Source organism: Canis lupus, chromosome 37, assembly GCF_048164855.1.
Source record: "Canis lupus baileyi chromosome 37, mCanLup2.hap1, whole genome shotgun sequence".
Taxonomy (NCBI): domain Eukaryota; kingdom Metazoa; phylum Chordata; class Mammalia; order Carnivora; family Canidae; genus Canis; species Canis lupus.
Window position 1 is genome coordinate 22,052,956 of NC_132874.1, and position 25,405 is coordinate 22,078,360.

Consider the following 25,405-nt stretch of genomic DNA (forward strand, 5'->3'; position numbering starts at 1 on the left):
AGTGATGCCGTGCTGATGCTGCTGGTCTGGAGACCCTACTTGACAACCTCTGGCTCTAACTTGACCCCAGGGGCCCATGAGGAGCCCCAGTTGTCCTCAAGTTCACTCCACCACATTTATAAATCACTTTCGTACTTTAGAACTTTTCATGCCTTAGCCTATAGCAAACCAGACTCCTCTACGCTGGAAGTGTTGCTTGTCCATCAGCTAAGTAGCTCTGGGAGCTGAGGTGGCTCTTTCAGGCCGGGCAGGATCTGATTCATCACCTGACTGCGCTGGTTATTTTGAACATTTCAGAGTCTGCTGCTGGCTCCAGCTCATATTAAATGTGTGGACTTGGGGATTGAATGTGACTTCCCAAGGAGCCTCATAGCCAGGGAGTCATTACCACCGACATTTGGCACAGTGCCCGGGCAGCCTAGATTCTAGAGAAATCCCTCCTGCTCAGTTAAGGAGCCTGTCACCCGTGAAATGCAAACTTCCAGACCAACCCGGATGTTAGGTGGGGCCCGCCTCCCAGAAGTGCTGCCTTGGTGAGAAGAATCAGAGAATGTGGCCGGGACCCCTCAGGACCACAGAGGAGCCATCTGGTGACTCAGGAGGTGAGGCCATCAGGATGCTCAGATGAACCCTTTCTCTGTGCTATGGCTGAGGCCTCCATGACCACAGCCCCCAGACTCTGGATGATATGAGTCCGGCTGCACAGCACCCACCAAGGTCCCCGAAAGCATTAGCGGTCTCCTACAAAAAGGACCAAAGTAAGGGCAGCCAAGGAGCCGGTGCTGCCTCTGGGAAGAAGTGATGGAGTCTTGCAGATCCCCTCACCCCTCATCCCTTTCCACTTGCTTCATGGCCTATAGGGTGGGCTGCTCCTTCCACATGAAGCCAAGTGGCTGGGTTTTGGGGGCTCTCCTGAGATTAGGGTGCGGAGGGACAGCTAAACACTAGTGCCTACACTGCCCTGAGGCCCCGAGTGGAGGATGCGATTCACCCACCATTGAAAGTGGGGCCTCTGGTCCTCCTTGTTGGGGATTAGATTTGAGCCGAGTGGACGCTGCCTGCTGGAGTGGGGCAACTCACAGAAAGTGGACACCATGGCGCTGAAGGAGCTTCAGCAGCAGCCAACAGGAAGAAGGGGTGTCACCTGCATCCTGGAATCTGCAGCAGGGTTGGCAAGAAGGGAGCCCTGAGAAACAAAGAAAGCCCCCTCCAGAAAGCAGGGCTTGGAGCATCTGCCAAACCCAGAGGATTTCAAAGCAGAGCATGCAGTGCCAGCCATGGAAGGCTTTGTCCCCCATAAGCAGGCCCTGAAGGGGTCCCAGGGGCAGCCATGCGGGGGACAGGTGAGTAAGGAAGAAGCCCCCAGGTTCCCTCCCCCATGCAACTTGGGAGGGAGAAGATATCACCTTCAAATGAAGTTTGGAGTTTTACACATAAGACTAAACATTTTATTTTTTTAATTTAGAAAAATGTTTTAAAGATTTTATATATTTATTCACAAGAGACAGAGGCACAGACAGAAGGCGAAGCAGGTTCCTCACAGGGCGCCCAATGTGGGACTCAATCTCTGGACCGGGATCATACCCTGAGCCAAAGGCAGATGCTCAACCACCAAGCCACCCCGGCGTCCCAAGACTAAACATTTTAATTATGGAAATGAGACTGTTTTGGTGCCTAGAGGCATCAGAAAAGGCTTGGGACATGCTCAGACTTTATCCAGGTCCCAGGAAAGCATCAACCCAGAGAGGGACTTCCAGGACCAGTGGGAAGACTCCAGTTTCTGGAGGATAGTGGTGTGTGGGGTTCAGCTCCATTCTTACACCTAGTGCATTTATCCCTCTATAATGCTCCTCCCCACAGACAACTAGAAGGAGATCTTTTCAAAATCAAAGCTCACATTTTTGTGCATTTTACTGTATTCCAGGAACTGTACTGATCATTCAAATGTATTTTCTAATTTAATTTGCAAGCAACCCTATGATGTACCATCATCTGTTTTACAGATGGTGAATCTGAGGCAGATTTACCCAGTGACTTGCCCAGATTATGAATGGTGGGGTAGGTTAGGACCGAGGTTGCAGGATGCCAGAGTCTGAGCACGGATTCCTCCCCCGTACTGATTCTCAACATGGGGCAACAGTTGGCATGACCAGAAATGTTCTTGCTCATGTCTGGGGGTAGGGGTGGAGTGTGTTGTGAGCGGCTAATAGGTCAAGGCCGGGGACGCTGCTGAACCTCCCACAGCACACAGAACAGCAAAGAATGATCCAGCTCAAAACACCAATAGCAGGTTGGGAGATTTGCCTTCTTTTGTTTGTCAAATGGAAAATAGTTTTATTTTTCTGATTATAAAAATAATATATCATCATGAAAAATCAGTCATTTCAGAAAAAAAAAACATTAGAACATGAAAATTACCTGTAATCTCATCATCAGAGATAACTACGGTTAGGGTTTGTTTATATGCATTCAGGTTTGTCCCTGGATGTACCCGTGTGCACACACACATTTTTCTTTCATCAGCCTTTTCTTTATTTATGGTTTTCCTTTTCCAAAAATGGAGTCATGTTGTAGACACTGATCCCTACGCCAATATTTTTACTCAACCATACATTGTAATAAAAACTCATATTGTAGACTTTTTTCTTTGTCAGTAAACACAGATCAGTGGTAATTGGTTCACGAAGCAGGCACTCTCCCCCATAGCAGAAGTGTGTTGGAAATTTTTGGGGCTGTTTATTTGGGGGGGGAGGTTCTTAGAATTTAGTGGTTGGGGGCCCACCGCTGCTGAGCATTCTATATTGCATAACTCAATCCTTCATGTGAAGAAATAACCCTCATAATTTTGAAACATCACCCCAGACATTTGTGTAGTTGAAAAGCCTGTTTCGAATGATTTGCATCAGGATCCAAGGTTCATTTTAATTTAGAGGCGAATCATTTTTGCAGGGTTTTCACATACGTTACGTATTCCAGGAATCGCAGAGGGGTTCAAGGGGGGTTGTACCTTGCTTTGTCCATTTTGGATAATCCCATCACCAATAGCAAAGCAGCTAATGAGATCTGAGCTCCCAGTGCACCCTAGCAGCTGAAGGGTATACATTTGTACCTGGTATATTCCTGATGATTCCACACATAGGGGCCAACCTTGACCTCCACATGTCTCCTAGTGTACGCCTGTCTGTACAATTATATATATAGAAACATTTTGCTGTCAGTTTCCCTCCTTCCATTTCTCTTTTAGGTTACAGTGAAGGCAATATATTGATCTTTTAAACTTACGTGTGTGATTCATTGTGTCATTATATTGATTTTTTATGAATCATGTGTGTAGGTTATATTATCTATGAATTTTATTTCATGATAGTAAAGGGAACATTATAAACATTGATTATAAAAAGGGGTCATGGGGTATGACGGAGCTCGGAACCACTGATTTATATCATTATCATTATCATTAATGTAACCTCACTCCTGGGCATATTTTCACCATGATTTATTTAACCATCTGCCACTGATGGATATTGAGGTGTTTTGGTTTATATAAGCAACACTCTAATCATATTTATAAATATATCTCTGGGCACTGAAAGAATTCATAAGAGTGGAATCGCTGAGGCAAAGGGTGTGTATGTTTTGCATTCCAATAGAGTTTTGCCAAAGTATCCCACTAAGAGAGTGTAAGACACACTTGTGTGGGGCTCTGCTGTGAGGAAGCCATGTAAGGCCGCAGGCACTCTACGGTACTCATTCTTTGGCTGTGCTGGACAGCAGTGGCCCAGATCCTGAACCCAGCAGCAAGTGAGGCCCTGGGAGCTGTGTGTCTGTGCCTAGCAGTACGCACTACAGCATGACCACAGAGCAGTGTGTCTGTCCAGCAGCCCCTCTGGAGTCAGTGATTATCCTTTAATAAATTCCTTCCCAGCATAAATTGGCATGAATGGATTCTGTTGTTTGCAACAAATATTCCTGACTCATGTAGAAATCTAACTCAGTATCAAGTGACTGGTTTACTTGTCACTTGATGGTGTTTTTCTCCACTTGGATTTTATTGTTTTTTGAATTGGGTCCTCTAAAAATTCATATGTTGAATTCCTAATTCCCAATTCCTCAGAATATGACTTTATTTGGAAATAGGGTCATTGCCAATATAATTAGTTAGGATGAGATCCTACTGGATTAGAGTGGGTCCTGCTCCAATATGACACACAGGAAGAGCATCATCTAAAGACGGGGGTAGAGAGTGGGCTGGTGCTTCTACACGCCAAGGAACCTCAAAGACAGCCAGCAAACCACCAGAAGTCAGAGGAGAAGTCTGGAACAATTTTTCCCTCACAGCCTCAGAAGGAATCAGCCTGATGACACCTGGATTTTGTACTTCCATCCCCTGGAACTGTGTGACAGTAAATTTTGGTCATTCAAGCCACTCAGTCTATGATATTTTGTTACAGGAGCCCTAGAATACTAATACAGATTCTTGAGTTTCAATTACGGAATTTGTCATATCCTAACAGCAGGGGCTCCGTTGTTGCTCAGCAGAATTGTTGAATGATGAAGCCTGAGGTAAGATCAGGAGTCAGCTGGTCCACCCCCGACTCTGACATACAAAGAATGAAAACCCCAAAGGCCACGTGACTCCTCCAAAATCAGACAGCTGGTGGCAGCAGGGCAAGGTATAGAAGACCTGACTTTTAAGTTGTGTCAAACATCATTCCCACTGAGATGGGAACTGAAAGGGCAGCAATGCTCCAGAGGTAGGTTTGGACAGAAGCCGCCCTGCAAGGTTCATAGCTACTATGTTGTTTCCCATCAGAATCACCCGGGGAAGTCTCTAAAAGTACAGAGCCTTGGCCTCTCCCCGAGACCCACTGAATCACATTTCTGGGAACGGAGTCAGAGAATCCTGTATTTTAAGAGCTCAGTCAGGTTTAGAGAATCTTTTTTTTTTTTTTTTTTTAATCTTAGAGGAAGAGGTGGGAGAGGGGCACAGGGAGGGGGAGAGAGAGAATCCCAAGCAGACTCCCTGCTGAGTGTGGAGACCCATGCAGGGCTTGATCTCACAACCCTGAGATCATGACCTGAGCCAACATGGAGAGTCAGACACTTAACCGACTGAGCCACCCAGGCTCCCCCAGGTTTAGAGATCCCAGCACACAACCAAGGAGAGTGGGTGGGGCCTGGGCTGAGGGGCAGGCAAAGCTGGGGTGAGGGCTGCCAGCTGTGTGACCTTGGACACCTTACCCAAACTCTCCAAGTCTCAGCTTCCTTGCCCGTAAAAGGAAAGTAATACCGCTCACTGCCTCCGTAGTCTGTATAGAATTGAAAGAAAATTCACGTACAGCACAGAGCAGTGTGCCCAGCACATAGTAAGCACTCCTTAGAATTCAGCCACTACCGTGCTGTTATTCATGAAGAAGTGAGCGCGACATTTACCAAGCCTCATCTTTAGGCCACATCGCTCCCTCCTGACATCCGAGACCGGGACTACTCCTGTTATCTTCGCCTCTAATAAGGTCAGAGTCTCATGCTGGCCTCCCCAGTCAAAATCTTACTCACTCTGCAAGGTCAAGTGTCACTTCCTCTTGACACCTGCCTCAATCCCCTTCCTGTGTCTTCAGCCCCTTGCCCCAGCCTCTGGAGGCTGTTTCATTGCTGTGTTGATTGGCCCACATCTGTCCCTGTTACTAGCCTAGCCCAGCATTGAGCACTGGGTCTAGCACAGAAGAGACGCTCAGGAAACTTTCCCCTAATCAGATGCATTGTGAATGCTCATTCCAATCCCAGCAAGGCCCTACTGGACTTTTCTGAGCTGAGAGTCAGGATTCCAGGTGACAGTGATCCGTTGACAGCACCTTATAGAGGAAGTCAAAGGGTCACCAACAGAAAGGTTTGAGTCAAGAGTGGCACTCAAACTCAAACGTAATTATTAGGGAATGGCAAAAGGATTCCGGGTCATGGGTTTCTGGAAGACTCTTTCAGAGTCCGCAACAGGCAGCATTGTGCATCTGGCCGTGATCTCCAGGGAACCTGGGTAGCGGATCCTGACTCTGATGGGGAGAAACGCTCCGATTCCCCAGAGGAATGAGTGGCAGTTAAGGAATAAAAACATCACCTGTGTGCGGGGCTATATTAATCATGGTTGTGCTCTGCGAGGATCCTGTTCCATAGAAAGCTATATGTGCCTACATTTCTTATCATGGATGGTTCGGGGTATTAGGTCAGGCAAGATGAAAGAGGGAGAGAGAGAAAAATTGATGAATGGTATACTGCTGGGCTATTTTTCTCTTAAATATCTTCCCTTTTTTTTATATCTGTTATAACATCTTGACCTGAAAGGAAATTTCTATCTCTCTCTCCTCTTACTGAAATGGGGCTGTACAGGTTTGAGGTAGACGATGTCACTCAGGTGGACCATTATGAACAAAAATAGAGGCAGCTCTCGGGGGCTGAGGTAATAGATGACACAGATGATTAAAACCTGGTGGAAATCTCCAAGCTCCTATTTACCATAACTCTTCTCTCTCTGCTTTCCCAGGCTTACCAGCCCTGCCAACGGTCTGGCAAATGCCTAGGAACCTGGTGACTTGAGACTTTTCTGCCATTGGACAGTGAACTATTAATTGCAAGAGAGAAAGAAGTGTTCCATTTCTTTCTAGAGAGCGTATTCCTCCCAAAAGCTAGTCTTTAAACTTTGCCTCCTCTTATCCTTACATTCCCTTGATGTCTGTTATTAATTGCCTGTTCCTCCTCTGCAGTGTCTTTTAAATTTATCCCTTTCTCTCCACCCCCCACACCAATTGTCCCATTAGAATTTCACTGCTTCATGCCTGGATCAGTGCAACCCTCCTTCCTGCTCCCAGACTTCTCACATACAACCTCAGCCATGTCTCAACGGTCAAACACCAACATACTATGCATCCTGACATTCAAAATCCTGTTGATTCTGACCCCTCTGGGCCCTGTCTGATATGTCTCTGCCCATCTACCATCCAACCATCCATCCATCCATCCATCCATCATCCATCCATCCATCCACCCATTTGTCCACCATCCATTCATCCATCCATCCACCCATTTATCCATCCATCCATCCATCCGTCCGTCCATCCATCCATATCATTCATCTATCCATCCATCCACCCATCCATCCATCCATCCATCCATCCATCCATCCATCTATCATCAGCCTTTATTCTCTTACATAGGTCTTTACCTGAATCAGGACCATGTTCCCTCTGCCCTTAGAAACATTTCTGTCCATTCCTGAAGCCATGCCTTTTTTTTCCTAAGTCCTACAAGATGCTCTTCACATAAATCACAGACCTATGTCAACAAGCCTGGGAAATGCTGCATACCTCAGCCCCTCTTGGGGTTCACAATGCACATTTATACTTTAAAAACCTTTTGAAGTCTTATAGCCAAATATGTGTTATTCTTTCTACCTCAAATATTCCCCCAAGCCCCCCGACTAACTAAATCTTTACTCATCTTTTAGACCCTGTTTGGATGTCACTTTTTCAGGGAACACTGCCCTCACGCCTCCTCTCAACGTAGGTGCTGCTCCATTACAGCTTCTAGAGCATCTTCCATTCCTCCTGCAACCCAGTCACCCTATTTGTAACCATCATAATGTCTGTATTTCCAGCTGGAATGCAACTTCCACGAAGGCAGGGGACACCACTCTCTTTTTTGGTGCCTTATCCTCAACAGACAGCACAGTATCTGGCATACAGTGCGTTCATACACATTATCCACCAACTAAAGAGAAAAAAACAAAATGTAACTTTGGGAAACATTACAGCAAACAAATGCTTTTGGCTTGAGAACGTTTCTCCCTTTTTGTACAATAGATGTTGCTCCACCATGAAACACCCTTAAAAGATGTTTCCCTTTCCCTTTGCCTAAAATGCTTCACCTCTTCAACAGACAGCAAATCCTATCCCTCACTATTAGTTAGAACTCTTTTTGTTGCAAGCCACAGAAAATCCAGTTAAAACTAGTTCACATAATAAAGGACTCTGAAAAGTCTAGAACTAGGACTAGTTTCCAGTAAGGGTTTATATAGCAAATCAAATGATGTCACTGGTGGCCTGGTTTCTCCCTGGCTCCCCTCTGTCTTCTATTTGCATTCCACAGTGAGGCTTCCTCCCAGTGCCCACATCCTGCCCCCGGGTTCCCCCTTTGAAGTAGAGGAAAGGTTGTCCCACTGCCTCATATCATACTGAGTCTATTCTGATGTCCTCTAAGCAAAAGACATGAAGCTTTTCTTTCTAGGGGAGTTCAAAGTCTGGCAGTGACTCAACGGTTGGGGACAGGAGTCCTCTGGAGGTGTCTTCGCTCATCTATCTGGCAGTTGAACCGCAACTGGATTCGCAACTGGGACTATGAGCCAGAACTACCAAACGTGACCTCTTGCTGTGACTTCACAGCATGGTGGCCTCTGACCTCTCTTACATGGGGGCTCGGGGTTCCAAAGGCAAGTATTCCTAAAAAACCAAGGTGGGGCTTACCTTTAATGAACTAGCCTCAGAAGTCACAAAGTATCACTGCCACAGTAGTCACAAGCCCACACAAATTCAAGAGGAAGAAACAGATGACCCACCACTCAATGGGGGAGTATCAAATCATATTGTAGAGTGTGGGTTAGGAGATATCACTGTAATCATCTTTCAGAAATACAATATGCCACACACCATTACATTTTTTGAGTCTCTAAGGGCAGGGGCTTTTTATAAATACTGCTTGAACCAGCCATTGAATCTAAGAATAGGAATAATTTGCCAATTATATGTTAATTTAGTCTGTAACAAGATCAAACAAACCTTTGTTAGGTTTTCTATTTAAAGTGTTTAAAAGATTCAGTTCTGTTAGAATATGCATAAGAGAGATAGATGGCTGCATGCAAGATTAAAATAGGAAGATTCTAGGGACAACCACTTGAGGACTTGAAATAATCATTGGAAGTAGATTTGGTCTTAGGAAGAAACTGCGTCTAGGAACTGTCCAGTTTTCCAAATTCTCCATCATCTGCTCCTCCTCCAAATCTTCGCCTTGAACTCAGTTCATACCAAATTTCCTGTGGTTTCTCAAAGCTTGCCACAAACTCACTCACCTCAGGACCTTTGCATGTGCTAATCCTCACAACTGAGACTATTTCTAGTCCTAATGCTGGTCTAGCTTAGATGACACCTACTCCAGGAGGCCTTCCCTGACATACTCTTTTCTACCATCACAAAATGTCCCATCTTTTGGGTACTGCCTGGCCACTTGTTTGTCCCCTCCACTAAACTGTACACCCTATGAGAAGACAAACAAAATCCATCTCATTAGCCATTATATGGTTATGCCTGACACACAGGAAGTCTTCAAAGAATATGTGGCAGACGCTGTCATTGCTCAGTTCCAGCTGCCAGTATTTACACTATTTTGGCTGAACATTTTCTGTGGCCACCAAAACCTGTTTTGCCTACTACAGTTGTAGCACCAAAGTTCCAGGGAATCCGTGCTCCCTAGAAGCAGTCCTCAGTCAATGACTAATGGGAGCTGGTGTACGAATATCCCTATTCCCTCAACCATTGGGTGGGATAACTCTGGGGCCTGTATTCTACACTGGACTCCAAAGTGTGCCAGCTGACCCAGCAACACACCCTTTATTGGATTCTTTCCTCTCCCTCTTATTTTCTCACTTCACAACTGGCAGTTTCTTCAGGTCTCCAGCAAAGCACTTGCTCTCCAATCCTTGACTTGGGATCTGCTTCCCTGAGAACCTACCTTAGGACAGAATGTTTGTTGAGTGAACGAGGGAGCCTCTGTTCTAGTCCCTCCCCCTCTCGCCACAGCACAGCTGGTGCATGCAACCCAATAGCCAGCAGCCATGCATGATCCGAGCCAGGAAGAGCAAACACCTAGCAGGAAATTTTAAACCTTCATTTCTGTCTCCACTGACATGTGTAATCAAGACACACACACACACACACAGACACACACACACACAGGAACATTATTTTACTTAGAAGTGCAATGTTGAGAAGTGGCACTGGAAAAGATGGTTAAATCAGTAAATAACATGGCACCTGTGAATGAAATTAGCTTTAGCAGTCGAAACAAAAGGCTGGCTAGATCAATTTCCAGATGAATAATACCGCTTGCTTTTCATTTGCTTGGCACTTGACTGGCATTACACAATCTTTCTTCCATCCTGCTGCAGAAATGGGGGTCAAAAGCCACTCTAGGATTCACCCAACACTGGAGAGGAAGCTGATATTGGAGGTAGGAATGGAATTTAGGGTTTGCCTTCTTTTTCTCCTCTCAAGCCATTATTATAATTTGGAAAGAGATTTGCAGTGGATTACATACTGCTCTGGGGTCAGTGAGGGTACTACGCTTTTATTAGCCCACCATACTTCCCCTACAATTCTCTCTCTTTTTTTTTCCTTCCAGTTAATTAATAGGTGTTTGCTGGATATGGGAAGAATAGGGCACATTTCTCTGGGGGATAAACACTGGAAAAGCTTGAAACGTATGAGGCTTAATCCTGCAAGGGGCCCTCTAAGGTCAGGAAACCAATGATCCAGGATCTGATGTTCTCTTTCCGCCACAACCCAGCTCCATATCTGAGGGGAGAGGAGGGCACAGAGAGGAGCAGCGAGCCCTAGAAAAAACAATATTTGTACTTCCCTCCTCTGTCAAAAGAAATAATCTTTAAATTGAACACAAATCTAGAGAGGGTAAAGAAATCCAAGAGCTCAAAGTATGGAGGAAGAAGGAGTTATTTGGCCATATTCAGAGAGTGTGTGTGTACACCTGCACCTGGGCACGTGAAGGGCATGTTTCTGATGTTACTTGAATCTGTCTCCTCCCTGATGCTGACTGCCAAGTCCTCCTGCTTCCAACGCCCTCCTCTCAGACCCAATCACCCACCAATTTTATCAATCCAAATCCTACCATTGGACTCTCCTACTTAAAACTAGTGGCTCTCAGTTGGCTGCAGGGGCGTGTTGAAATGCCCACAGAGCCAGAGGGAATGGCAGGGACTGGGACAAACAGAGACTACCCCCACCACCGCCTGGTTCTTAGGAGAGGCAGCTATAACCAATCGAGTGCCAGCTCGTTACAGGACCATGAACCCAATGATGTCAGATCTGGTTCTTCCAAGGGACGCCAGAAAGGTACTGACTTCTAAAACTTTGTGAGAGCTAAACAAAACACGTCCTTAAGATAAAGTAATCATCATCATCATCATCATCATCATCTCATGGTCACTAGCTTGCAAGCTCCTGCCCTCAGGATGAAGTGTAAAGCCCTTCTACATGGCTTCCAACGCCTTCTAGGGTCTTATCTATTCTTGTTTCTGTCCCAGTCATCAGGTTAACATCCAGAATTGAAAGGGGAGAGTATAGACTCGTCTTGAGTGGAGTCCTCAGAGCAAGCTCACCATTTCTGCTCAGATTGCTCATTACAGGCGGCCTTGAAGGGTGCTGAGATTATGGGAACACCAAGTCCCCCTGGGATTCCTTCCCGGTGCACATTCCCCTCCAGTTCACCCTCTGGAAGTTCAAAGACCCTGTTTCCACCAACAGCATGGTCTTCAGCAGGTTCTCATCCACCTAGAAACTTGCATTCATTTTTCAAAACCCAGCATAAACCTTACTTCTTCCTCCCTGAAGACTCTCCAGAAAGAATTACTCTTTTTTCCTTCCGTACCTTGCACTCATTGTCACTATCATATGGTCCCAAGGTGGTGTCTCTGTTGCTTCCCGTTTCTGACTCCCCCCGCAGACTGAGGCCTCTCTGAGTCCGGGCCTGTGCCTTGTGGTATTGGTGTCCTCAGGGCCTGGTTCACAGAGCCCTTCTTCTACTTCTGTATTCCAACATCTAGAATCATCTCTCACACCTCTGCGAACACACCAGACATTCAGTAACTGCTTGTTGAAACGAAACCAAACTGAGAACTGAGAATTCACGTTGCCAGGCTCCTGACTCACAACTTCCTTATAGAATGCACCTCGCCCGCCACCTGCCTAACCCACTTATGTAACCCAGTTTGGCATTTCTGATTCCTCACTCGGCCCGGGAGGTTTTGCAATGGGCCGCACCTGCTGTGGGGTCGGGGACAGCCGGGGGGGAGCAGGTGGGCAGCCGAGCGCAATTATGCAGAGCCGCGGCTGGCCAGATTGGAGAAGGGACAGCTTTGTCAGGGTGCCTGGATGCGGCACCTGTGCCGAAATCAGAGCAAAAGGAAAGGGGATGCAGTGGCTGGCCAGTGCCTGCCTTGGAAGTGGTGCCAGAAAGTGGCAGGGGTGGGGCCCCCAGGGTGGAGGAGGAGGACCGGTTTCCTAATAGTGGGGATTTCTGGGGAGGAGGAGTCACGGGAAAGACCTCGCACAGGGTGGATGAAACAAGCTTCTATTTTTGTCGAAGCCAAGGGCAGTGACTGTACTGAAATGCCCTGGCCTTGTGGGCAGAAGGGTGAGCCGGGACACCCTCTGTCCCTTCCTGCCCTGGGCAGAAAGCTCAGAAGAGGCACTGTGCCCCCATGTTCTGGCACCAGCTGGCCAAACCCACAGACAGGCAGTCCATCATCCCCGAGCGCCTGGCAAGTGAGCAGAGAAGGAAGCAATTCTAATTCTAAGTTTGATCCACGCTCTGGACTGGATGGAGCCATGTGAGTCCATAGGAAGGAGGGGGGCTAGCCCAGCAGTCTTTTCTGGACTCACAGGCCCTGGGGAAAATTCCCCAGGGGCAGTGAGAAATATTTGGAAAAGGTTCCTTTAACCAAAAAAGGAATCTTGTCGCTTTCAATATTTTGAAACCCAAGAGCCAGGCGCCTGGGTGGCTCAGTCGGTTAGGCATCCGACGCTTGATTTCGGCTCAGGTCATGATCTCAGGGTCATGGGATGGAGCCCTGCCTGGGGCTCTGTGCTCAGCAGGGAGTCTTCTTAGGATTCTCTCTCACCCTCTCTCTCCACTGCTCCCTTACCTCTCAAAAAAAAAAAAAATTAAACGCAGGAGAAAATGTCTTCTTTGAACCAGGGACTTTTTCTTTTTTTTGCACTATTTTATTTTTATTTTGCATTATTTTCGTGTATTTTTATTTGCATTACTTGAGTTAATCCTCATAACGCTTCTTGGGGATGGGTCCGTTTTCAACCAACAGAAACTCACGTTGACCCCAGAGAGCAGATAGCTCCCTGAGTGAGTGAGGTGGCCCCCAGCCCTCCTATTCTTACATTCATTCAGCTTCCTTTTGGCCACCAGAAGGAAGGAGAAGGCTGGGGTGAGGTGGAAATAGGAAGAATAGAGAAGGTTATAGATGGGATGCTGCCTATTTCCCCTGGAGGGGCTTCAATGCGGTTGCAGTATGGTTAAGGATGAAAGGGCCTGAGGTTTTTTTGGATTTTTCCAATGATTTGGAAAATCACTTTCCAGTGATCCAGAAAGACTCAGGACTAGGTACGATTTAGGATCAAGAAGACCATTCTCTTCATCTATACAGAAATGGCATTGCTCTGGTACTCAGTCTCTGCTCCTCTGGGGAGACTTAAATGAATCCCCAAATGGCACTCTTACATGGTTTTGGCAATCCAGCCATGAGTGTCTCCTGGAGGCCTAGCAGAAACAAGGTGGGGTAGGGGTGAGGGCCAAGTGCAGAAGAGGCAACAGGGGACGCTCTAGCAACTCTAATCTGTCATTAAAATTAAGTGTGACTTTGGGGCACTTGGCTGGCTCCATCAGTGGAGCATGCGACTCTTGGTCTTTGGGTTGTGGGTTCAAGCCCCATGTTGGTAGAGTAATCATTTAAAAATAAAATCTTAAAAAAATGTAAATGTGACTCATATTACGGACACATGCTCACAAAGACACCTAAAAACCCAGATCACACCACTTTCAGAGACATTAAGTACTATTTAAAAACGGCACACCAAAGAGTGGCACGCGAACGGAGAACACGCAGGATTCAAAATGAGCACTTGCTAATACTCTGGGAGAGCATCGTGGTACGCAAACCCAGAACTTTGCCTTTTCATCACACTTCCACCTATTCTTTTGTGGCAAATAGGTCAGTCATTTGGATATTTGGGTTTTTTTGCCTTGGCATTTCCACCTTTTAGTGAAATTCATATTTTACTCCTAATAACTCACTAAAAAGAATCATATAGAAATATAAATAGTTGAGCTTGTCTGGTAAAAGAAAATAATTCATTTACAAGGCAAAGCATTCCATTTTAAAAGGTAGTTGGAGGAAATAGGAGCTATCCACACTGCGGAAAAACAATAATTGTGGTTATGTGAGTTAAGTAACTGTTGAGGTTTGTGGCTTGTTTTGTTTTTTAAGAATAACACTGGAGAAGACTAAATAATGTTAAGATGGCAATACTCCCCAGACTGGTCTACAGATTCAACACTATCCCAGTCAAAACCTCAGTTGCCTTTCTTGCATAAATTGACAAATTGATCCTAAATTCATATAGAAATGCAAGGGACCCAAAATAGCCAAAAGAGTCTTGAAAAAGATCAAAGTTGGAAGACAGAGTTTTCTCAATTTCAAAACCTATGACAAACCTACACTAATCAAGACAGTGTGGCACTGGTATAAGGATAGACACACACTGAGAGTCCAAAAATTAACTCCTATGTTTATAGATAATTGATTTTCAACAAGGGTGTGAAGACAATCCACTGGGAAAAGAATAGTCTTTTCAGCAAATAGTGTTGGGATGACTGCATATCCATACGAAAGAAAGAAAGAAAGAAAGAAAGAGAGAAAGAAAGAGAGAGAGAAAGAAAGAGAGAGAGAGAAAGAGAGAAAGGAAGGAAGGAAGGAAGGAAGGAAGGAAGGAAGGAAGGAAGGAAGGGAGAAAGGGAGAAAGAGAGAAAGAAAGGAAGGAAGGAAGGAAGGAAGGAAGGAAGGAAGGAAGGAAGGAAGGAAGAAAGAAGAAAGAAAAGAAAGAAAGAAAGAAAGAAAGAAAGAAAGAAAGAAAGAAAGAAAGAAAGAAAGAAAGAAAGAAAGAATCTGTACCTCACATCATATACAAAAGTAACTCAGAATGAATCAGACACTTAAATGCAAGTGCTAAAACTATGAAATTCTTAGAAGAAAACAGGAATAAATCTTTGTGAACTTGAGTTAGACATGACGCCAGAATCACAACAAAAAGAAAAAATAGATAAACTCCATCAAAAATAAAAACATTTGTGTTTCTTGGATACCACCAAGAAAGTGAAAAGTCAACTCACAAAATAAGAAAAAATATTTGCAAATCTTATATATGATAAGAATCTATATTCAGAATATATTTTAAAAAAAACTCTTACAACTCTACAAAAAAAGATAAATAACCAGATTTAATACTGGGCAAAGGAGCTCCTGGGTGGCTCAGTTGGCTAAGCGTCTACTGTTGGCTCAGGTCGTGATCTCAGGGTCCTGGGATCCAGCCCGGAATCAGGCTCCCTGCTCAGTGGGGAGTCTGCTTCTCCCTCTTCCTCTGCCTGCTGCTCCCTCTGCTTGTGCTCTCTCTGTCTCTCTCTCAATAAATAAGTAAAGTCTTTTAAAAAACAAAAACAACAACAACAAAAAACCTGGGCAAAGGATTTGAATACACATTCCTCTAAAGAAGATGTACAAATACCCAATAAGAATGTGAAGAGACGTTTATCATTACTAAGCATTAAAAAAATGCAAACCAAGCCTCAATGAGATCTCACTTCACACCTACTAGCAAACCCTTGTTCTGGCTTATAATAAAAAAGATGGACAAATAGCAAGTGTTGATGAAGATGTAGAGACATTGGAACTCTTACACATTGCTGGAGGACATGTAAAAACGTGCTTGCCTTCTGGAAAACAGTTTGGCAGTTCTTTAGTTAGTTAAACACGGAGTTAATAGGAATTCTAGTCCTGGGTATATACCCAAGAGAATTGGAACTATGTATCCACACAATAACTTGTACATGGTTAAGTTAGAATTCAATGTTCAAGGGGCGTCTCAATGGTTAAGAGTCAGACTCTTGGTTTCAGCTCTGGTCATGATCTCAGGGTCATGGGATTGAGCCCTGTGTGGGGCTCTGTGCTGGGCATGCAGCCTGCTTAAGATTCTCTCTCTTCATTTCCCTCTCTCTGTACCAAAGTCCCCAGCCCCATTCTTGTGCACTCTCTCTCTCAAAAAAAAAAAAAAAAAAAAAAAAAAAAAAAAAGAAAAGAAAAGAAAAAAAAAAAGAAAGAAAGAGAGAGATAGAGAATTAAGTGTTCACAGCAGCATTATTATTCCAAAAAATGGAAACAAGTCACAGGTCTGTTATCTGTTGAGTGGATAAACAAAGGTGATCTACCCATACAGTGGAATATTACTTAGCCTTAAAACATGAAGTATTGATACATGCTACAACATGCATGACCCTTGACAATACTGCGCTAAGTGAAAGAAGCCAGACATAAATGCCCACATGTCATAGACCCCACTTCCACGAAGGTAAAATAGGCAGGGGCACCTGGGTGGCTCAGCAGTTGAATGTCTGCCCTCAGCTCAGGTCATGATCCCGGGGTCCTGGGATTGAGTCCCACGTCGGGCTCCCCGCAGACAGCCCGCTTCTCCCTCTGCCTGTGTCTCTGCCTCTCTCTGTCTCTCTCATGAATAAATACATAAAATCTTTTTTTAAAATAGGCAAATCAATAGACATGGGAAAGTAAATTAGTGCTACTAGGAGCGAAGGGTTTGGACAGTGAGAGAAGGACTGCCAATGGGTACACATTTCTGTTTGGGGTGATGAAAATGTTCTGGAGTCAGATAATGGTAATGGTTGCACAACTTTGTGATTATATTAAAACCACTGAATTATGCACTTTAAGAGGGTGAATGTTACAGCATGTTAATTATAGTTCCATTAAAAAAAACTCAGGTGTTGGTCAAAATAATAAGTAAAAAGGAACAACCCTCAAGAAGTATGGCCCGCATAACCACTAGCTCAAGAAACAGGAGTCTGGACTCTTCCAAGACAGAGGGCTTGCCTGGCCCTCAAAGAAAACTGGGGGGAGGACCCTCCATCATCCCTCATGCTCAGACAGCTGCGTACTTCTCCCCAGAGCTGGTGCAGAAAAGAATTTTGCAGCCCAGTTCCCACAGCTGACCTCCCTATGCTGTTACATTCCAGAAATCCGGTTATTTCTAACACACATTACAGTTTCTCATGTATTACCCAAGTCTAAAACCTCAATCACCTTAAAGAATTCAGACTGCAAAGGAAGAGACCCAAAGTTTACAGATATGGCCATTGCAGCATGTTGTAGAACACTGAGAAACTGGAAAGGATCTACCTACCCAACAGTATGAAATTGGTCAGGAAAACTATGGTATGTCCTTGCAACGGGATATTACGGAACTCCTGAAAGTAATAAGTAGTGTTTAGTGACACGGGGGAGAGGCTTAGGTTAATGGCAAGCAAAAGTACGACAGATACAGAATCGTATGGGCATTATGTTCTCAACTCTGATAAAAAAAATATACTTAGGAAATATTCCATGATCTTAATAATGATCATCTTAGTGGCTGGATATTTTCATTCTAAATTTCTTTTCAGATCTTCCACAGTAAGTATGCCATGTTTTGTATTGGGAAAAAAAATTATTTGGAGGAGAAATCCCAGGTGGCAAAACAGAAGAATTTTAACACAGCCTTGGATGTACTATGGGTACCCCATTGGCCGGAATCTGTCCCAGGGCCACTGCTCAGTTGTCCTGTGTGCCCAGAGAAAAGGCAATGATGTGAGGAAGCACAGGCAACCTCTGCCACAGGGCTGCAAGCGTGTACAGGCATTGGTTGAAGATCACACAGCTGATAAGAGTGAGAGCAAAGGTTCAAAATCAGGGCTGAGTCTTGGTCTTGTCTATCTTGTGGTTCTACCCTCTTCCAGGTCCCGACAGTCCTTTCGCCTCTGGAATGTTCTCTAGTCTGTTGATGCTAGACTCATCATGAGGGAGAGTAAGAAATTCTGATGAAAACATTCATGCTTAAATGCAATTTGAACTTTCCTACACCCATCAACAATTTCTTGTACAATATTTTCTTCCCAGGTTTTTTTTTTCCCCTTGCTTCATTTCTGTAATTCTCCATTAAACATTAATATGAAGCTGATGTAGGTAATTGCCGAAGCACTGTATTGTGCATCTGAAACTAATAGAACACTGTATGTTAAGTATACCAGAATTAAATAAAAACTTAAAAAAAGAAGAAGAAAATAAAAAGAAATACACTGATATGTTAAAAAAAAATAATAAAACCACTAAAGGGAAGCAGACACCAGTTTTAAGGCAATTCATTACTGTGCTTACGATATAGGCCATCATTTATAGGTTCGTTTTTGCAAAAGCCCGACTTCAAAGGCTCTTCCCTGCTTCATAGGGCCTTTCCCAGACGTGCGCTCTGCTGCCTCCGAGTGGTGGGCAGTGCTTGGCTCTTCCTCAGGTTCTGATGGTGAGCTTTCCCCAGAAATGGAAAAAAAAAAAAAGAAAGAAAGAAAGAAAAAAAAGCTGAGTGTAAACAAAAACTTGATTGACTAATTATTATCATTAAACAAAAGGCCTATAATTCAAACATGATTTAAAGAAATACAGATGTGCCTGGGGATATTTATTTGCAAATATTTATTTTAAAAAATGAGAAGGGATCTAATTAATATCATCTTGACACTTCAAACACATTTTCTTATCTAACCTTCACACGAACCATGCTGGGACAGGTCTTCCTATCAGGGTTCTGTCGACGGAACCTGGCACGTGGGCTAGTGAGTGAGTGGGCTGCGGTTCATCTTCTTGGCAATCTCTTGTTCCGGCTCCTAATCTCTCTGACCCATTTCCTTATCTGTAGAATGAGAAAGGAGTGAAAAATAGTAACAAACAAACAAATAAATAAAATACCTACTTCTCGGAGTGCAGGGAGAGCTGAATGGGATGACAGATCCACAGCACGGAGACATGATTATGACAACTCTTTCATTTACAGATAAGGAAGGTAGGCGCAGACAGTCATTTTCTCCAAGCCACTCAGACAGACTAGTAAGGCTGGGGCTTGAGCCCAGGCTTCTGTAGGTCCGATGCCTGAACTCTTTCTCTCACCTCTTACTGCCTTGAATATTCTAGGAGACACAAAGACTCAGGCATAAAGATGCCTACGCTGGACCAGCTTGTAGTTTGCAGGTAAGCATCCTTTCCATTTAATTTATAAAATGCCTCTAGGTGCCTGGGCGATGCAGTCGGTTAAGTCGATCAGACTCCGGGTTTCCGCTCAGGTCTCCGGTGGTGACCTCAGAGTCTTACGATAGAGCCCTGTGTGGGGCTCCATGCTCAGCAGGGGTCTGCTTGGGATTCTCTCTCTGCCTCTGCCTCTCCTGCTTATGCTCTCTCTCTCTCTCAAATAAATCATTTTAAAAAACAAAATAAAATAAAAATCGAATGTCTCAGTCACCGTCTACTCAAACTCTACCGCTTTTTAAATTGCTCTTCATCCCAAGGTGTGGGGAATCGAAAGCTTAGCTCATTTACCTTCAGTCTTTCTCACCCCAGAATGAATGCTTATCTGGAAATACTGGAGTTCCTGGAGCCATCTCTCTAACATGCAGTAATAATTGATCAGAGTCTCCACCCACCTCCTGCTGGACAAGGGTGAGAGATCCCAGGACCTGAGTTCCAGCCCCACCACGTACTAGTTATTGCACCTCATGTGGTTTCTCCTGCCCGAGTCTCAGGTTCCTTCACAAGGAACTGGAGACACCTGTAGTACACCAACTCACCTCACAAGCTTGTGGGATCAAACGAAGTGGAACCCGTTGCAAATTACAAAGTTCTGTGTGATTGCCACAATCTATCGCCAGGCAGTTCTTCAAATAGGAGACAGATTTCTTTCCCTTGGCAATAATCGTGAGTAATATATTCCAGGATGTTTTGCATTTTCCTGTGCTTAAAATAAAACTGAACCCAAACAAGAATGCAGACATGGTCCTGCGTTCTGCGACTCTTGCTGAGTATCTCCCATGTGGGAGGCCCTATGCTTAGTGCACTGGAGATGAGATGTAGTCCCACCCCCAACTACTTCGCCGTCTAGTGGAGGAGGCCAGACATTTATATAAAATGTTGTATACTTGAAGAGAGGGACAAATACTGTGTGAGAAAAGTCGAAAGAAGCAGCGGTTACTTCCAGTTTAGGGAAATCTGGGAAGACTCCTTGGAGGACAGAATATTGGAGTTGGGTCTTAAAGTCGGCTAATAATGGGGCAAGTAAAGAGCACTACCTGAGCAGAGACTTGGAGGCAGGAAAATGCAGGCTATGTATGGAAAGGGAGGAGTACTTGGACTTAACTGAGTCAAAGGGTACAAAAAGAAAAAGATGGGAAACAGGGACAGGTTTGAGGGTACTTGAAAGTCTGACTGATGGCTTATTTTTTGAATAGGAAATCAAAGATTCATCCAGCACAGGGTTTGCAGGATGCCCTTGAGTGGGTGTAGAGACCAAGGGCAAGCAGAACACTTTGGGGGTCATTGCAGTGGTCCTGTGATGTGTAAGGGAATTCTGAATTTAGGACAGCAGCAGAAACAGGGATTCTATACCTTGTATCTCTATCTTATAGGTACAGAATGTCTTATGATGTCTGTTTTTGTCTGTTTTTGTGTGTCTTATTCTGGATTCTAATTCAAAAGACTTGCCGGAATAAGACATACAAAAAGGCTGGGACTCTAAGAACCGGTAAGCAAATCAGGGTTTGTTTCAGGGTTTTAAATGCATCTGTTTAACAAACATGGCCCAGATGTGTGCTAGGGGCTGAAAATACCGCAGTGAGCAAGATAGACAAGTTCCTTTGTGGGAGGGAGGCAGACTCGAAACAAGTAACCCAGTGCAGAAAGGAGGGAGTAAGTAATAGGGTGATATGACACCGTGTCCAGGGGGGCAGGGCAGGGGTGTGGAAGGTAGGGGAGTGACTCAGGTAGGTGACATTTTGACTGAACTTTAAGTGATGAGTGTAAGACTGCCAGGGGAAAGTTTGAAGGAAGAGTAATCTTCACAACTTTGAATCCAAATTACTTTTTTAGGGAGTTACCTTTTGCCATTAAGACAACAATGTGTGGCCCCCAAACAAGGGACAATCTCTTATTTGCTATCTGGTAGAGTAGATGACCTCGCTTGTCACTTGGGTGTAGTAGATTCTCAACCTCTAATATGACTTCTTTCTCCCAACATGACTATGGGCCAATTTCCTATCCCTTCTTCCAAACAGATGACCTTTGGGTGTCCAAAGGGGTGTTTTTTATTAAGTTTCTCTAAAAGATTAGCTTTATAGATAACATTTAGCACCAAACCAAAGTATCCCAGAAGCTCATATACATTGGATAATCAAGACTTGTCCATTGATACATGATATAACAAATGTCCCTGCTCCATTTAATAGACCAGTAGGCAGTTTTCACAAAAAGACAGGTGAATTTCTAGTCCAAAGGGTGAGTCAACCCATCTGGTATGACAAATGCTGTTTCTGGCTTCATTCCTTGTCTGAGACCTTTTGCCAAAACCTTTTTCATGAATCAATAGTTAAGATAATCTAAGCTGTTCCCAATAGATTCAACAGTGCATTGGTTCCAGGCATAAGACATCAATTTGGTTTGGTTATAAAATTTAATATTCTATAATTCACAGAAAATCTAATTCATGTACCATCTGGTTTTGGAAGAAAGACCTCTGGAAAAATTCAGGGGCTTTCAGGATTAACATTTCTTATCCTCTTCCTGATCTCACTCAAGACCTTTCCACTCACACTAAAAAGTAATCATCTGTCTGGCATATTACCCCTTATTTCAAAAATGATAAGTTCATTCCACCTGGCTTACTTTGTAATATGTCCATGAATATTCTCGTTCCCTTGCCCTGACTAATAGTCTGAAGCCACATTACATGTTTCCTGCTCCCTAGCTGAGGGCTATGAGGCATATACCCATCAGGTCACCACCTGGTTAATCTTCCTGAACCTCCCCATTTGATACTTTGCAACCTAAAAGGTTTACAAAACGCCTTCTCTATGTTATCTCACTTTGTCCTCATGCTGACCCTGAGAACATTCCCATTTTACAAATGAGGCCATCAAAGCCAAGAAGGTGACAGGTCTACCAACTGGGATCCTTGGTCTTTGGTGTACTTCCTGCCCAAGATATGTAACATGCCTACTCCAGAATGCAGTTATGCTCCTGGGACCTTGCCATTAGAGCCTGTCCACCCAGCTTTCCAACCTCTTCTTCTCTTCTCCCATCTCAACCATCAGTCCCAGGGGAGCTGGTGTTTCTACCACTCCCTGAGCCTGTTATGCTCCAGGAGGCTTTATCTGGCCACCTGGGATCCATCCCTAGAAGTTGGTGGGTGGGTTTTGGGATTGAGTAGGTACTTTGCAAGACGGCATGTGGGGTTTTGTATGCATATGCTTGTGTGAGTCTGTCTAGAGAAAGAATCTACAGTTCTTATCGGATCCTCAAATAAGTCAAAGGCAGCCTCCAACCCCAAATAGTTAAAAATTAATTTTATACACTGCTTTTCTTTCACCAGATCTCTCCACTCTCTTGACCTATCTACATTTCATAATTTCTCTTCAGAACCAACACAGGCTCTCCAGATCTCCCTTTCTAGTATAATTTAATTGTTTTCTTCTCTCCAAATATTAATTCGAAAAGGGAGAACCCAGAGTATTCCTAGGGTGGCCTGTACATATGCAAATAATGTGTGATTACTTATCCCAACCAGGAGCACAATGACCTGCAAACCTGAGTCATCCCCTTCAGGGTTGATCTGAAGCCTTTCATTAGTACAATGCTTCCTAAGAGATAAAGGGCGGGAAGAGCTGAGTGAAATATATTTAATTACACTGATACAGATACAGTATCAATTATAAAAAGAAATCCTCTTACGTAGGGATTGTATAGTGATATTCTAGATGAAAACACAAAACTGGTAAAAGTTCAGCCTCTCACTCTCCAGACACCAAAGCACACCAACCCCACTGCTTATTGGGGACATAAAAGCACACAAATCCTTGTAAGAGATTTGGTCTAGGGAGTTCAAGGGGAGGGGCTGGAGTGGTGAGGTGAGTGGAACGTGGGAGGGGACTGCAAAGGATGGTGGCAGGTACTGGCTGTTGGTTCACCAGCTTTGGCCTTGACATCCTTCTAGACTCCCCGCCTTATCACACATTCCCTGACATTCTCTCACTCTGTTTGCCTGAATATCTTCTGCTCCCCTACACTAGTCCATCTTCTGAATGTGGCATACACTATGTCCCATCAGGAATCTACTATATTTTGGGGTTGCTCTTTGGGTTACACTCCCTCTCCTTCTGATTCTGCTGAAACCTTGCCATTTCCCATGAGCAGTGCCGTCACTGAAGCCCTATGCCTAAAGCTGTAGATTATCTACACCCTATATTGCTGGGAGGTGGAGACAGCCTCTCCACTCCCTCACTGTTACTCATTAATTATTATGAAATCCTTCCTCTTATAGGCAGGCCCATGTCACCTGCTTCTGCCACTCTCTGCCTTATCTTGCCACCTGGTACTTCCAGCACATTCATTAGAAACATGGGCATTGCCATGGGGTGCATGGTAGCCCACCCCACCCCACTCCCAACCCCGCCAGAAGATATGTCCACATCCTAATCACTGGAACCCATGAATGGAACTTATTTGGGAAAAGGGTCTTCACAGATGTAATGAAGTTAAGGATCATGAGAGGAGGAGATCACCCTGGATTATCCTGATGGGCCTGAAATCTAATGACAAGAGTCGTTATTAGAAGCACACAGAGAGACAGAAGAGGAGGAGGGAATGTGACCAAGGAGGCAGAGGTTAGAGCAATGGGACCCCAAGTGAACGAAAGAATGCTGGAGCCACCAGAGGGAGGAAGAGGCAAGGGCTGGAGTATTCCTTAGAGCACCTGGAGGAAGTGCAGCCCTGATGACACCTTAACCATGGACCTGCAGCCTCCAGAACTGTGAAAGAACACATATCTGTTGTCTCAAGCCACCCCGGTCGTGGTAATTTGTTGTAACAACCACAGGAAACAACCACAGGGAGGACCAGGTTGCATAACTCCCATCACCTTGGATAATAATAAACAGCTAATATTTACTAAGTACTTACAAAGTGCTAGGTATTGTGCTGAAGCCTGTTCATGGATCATGTGTGGAATTCTCAGAATGACACTGTAGCACAGGTACAGATAAGGACAGGAAAGCCCTAAGGAGATAAGTGCATTCCCACCGTCACACAGGCCAGTGTGATGGACCAGCCAAAGCAGGTTGCCTGTCTGGCTACAGCCCATGTGCATCACCACTCAGTGACATTGCCCTTAACGGGGGACGTGGGGTCCACTGGGACCTACAGTGCCACTGGCTCCGTAGCACCTCCACCCCCTCTCTAGGTCACACAGCCTCCGTCCTCCAGCATGGTTGTCCCCAGACCTGCTCTTCCTCTGCTTCGCCAGCTGCAGGATCCCACTTGCTGACCACCCCCCCACAACACACACTTTTAGGTGTCTCATATATTCCCTCCCACTCCATTTGACCTTTGGTCTCTAGGCCAGTAGACTTCAAAGTGGACTACTTGTATCCTTGTGAGCATGCAGAGACTTTCTAAGAGGCAAACAGGCAAGAGTAGTTTTAGGGAGCCATATTTTAGAATCTGAGTTTCCATGGGAACATAACTTGCATCATTCAGTCACTGCCACAAGAATGTTGCGCAACAAACCACCCCAACACATAGTGACTTAAAACAGCAATCGTTCATACTCATGGCAGCTGTGGGTCAGGTGGAGGCCCCGATCTAGGCTGCAGCTCTGCCGTTTGCTGTGCTAGGACTGGCTCCAGGTTGGGTGATCAGATTTACAGAGCCCTACACTCAGACAGACCTGGCACTTGGGCTTTAATACTCTGAGATGAACCCAATGCGTTCATGTTTTGTGAGTAAAGTCTGATGAAACATGCACAAGAGGCTTCAAGCGTCAGTTCACCCGTGGTGCTTCTCTCATCTCCCTGCCCCCCAGGATAGGTGCTTAGCCATCAGCTCTCTGTTCATGCCCAGTGACCACTGCTGCCCGCTGTCCCCATGGGGTTCTGGACATGGGCACAGGGAGGGCCAGTCAGGCATGTGCTCTGGAGTGTCTTCAGGTGGGGCAGGGTAGTGGCTACTTAGGCAGTGTCATGGCACATTATTGGGCAATGAGCAGGGACTTTTTGCTCATTCTCAATCCAAATACCAAGTGCATCCCTGCATGGAGCTTTCTGCCCTTTGGGTGTTGCCCATCCACCATGGACTGAGGTGGTGAGGCAGGAGAAAGAAGGAGTGAATCCTGTTGCGCCACATTTTTATTTTGCAATGGGCCCTACC

The 25,405-nt window shown here is 44.9% G+C and overlaps 1 long non-coding RNA gene across 1 annotated transcript; it reads right to left on the reverse strand.

Moving 5' to 3' along the window:
* Positions 1–18,323: 18,323 nt before the first annotated feature.
* On the reverse strand, positions 18,324–24,258 carry LOC140626170 (uncharacterized). Its single transcript, XR_012025370.1, has 3 exons — positions 24,161–24,258; positions 18,708–18,854; positions 18,324–18,472 (listed from the first exon to the last, which is right to left on the reverse strand). It is a non-coding gene; the product is annotated as an uncharacterized lncRNA (long non-coding RNA).
* Positions 24,259–25,405: the final 1,147 nt, after the last annotated feature.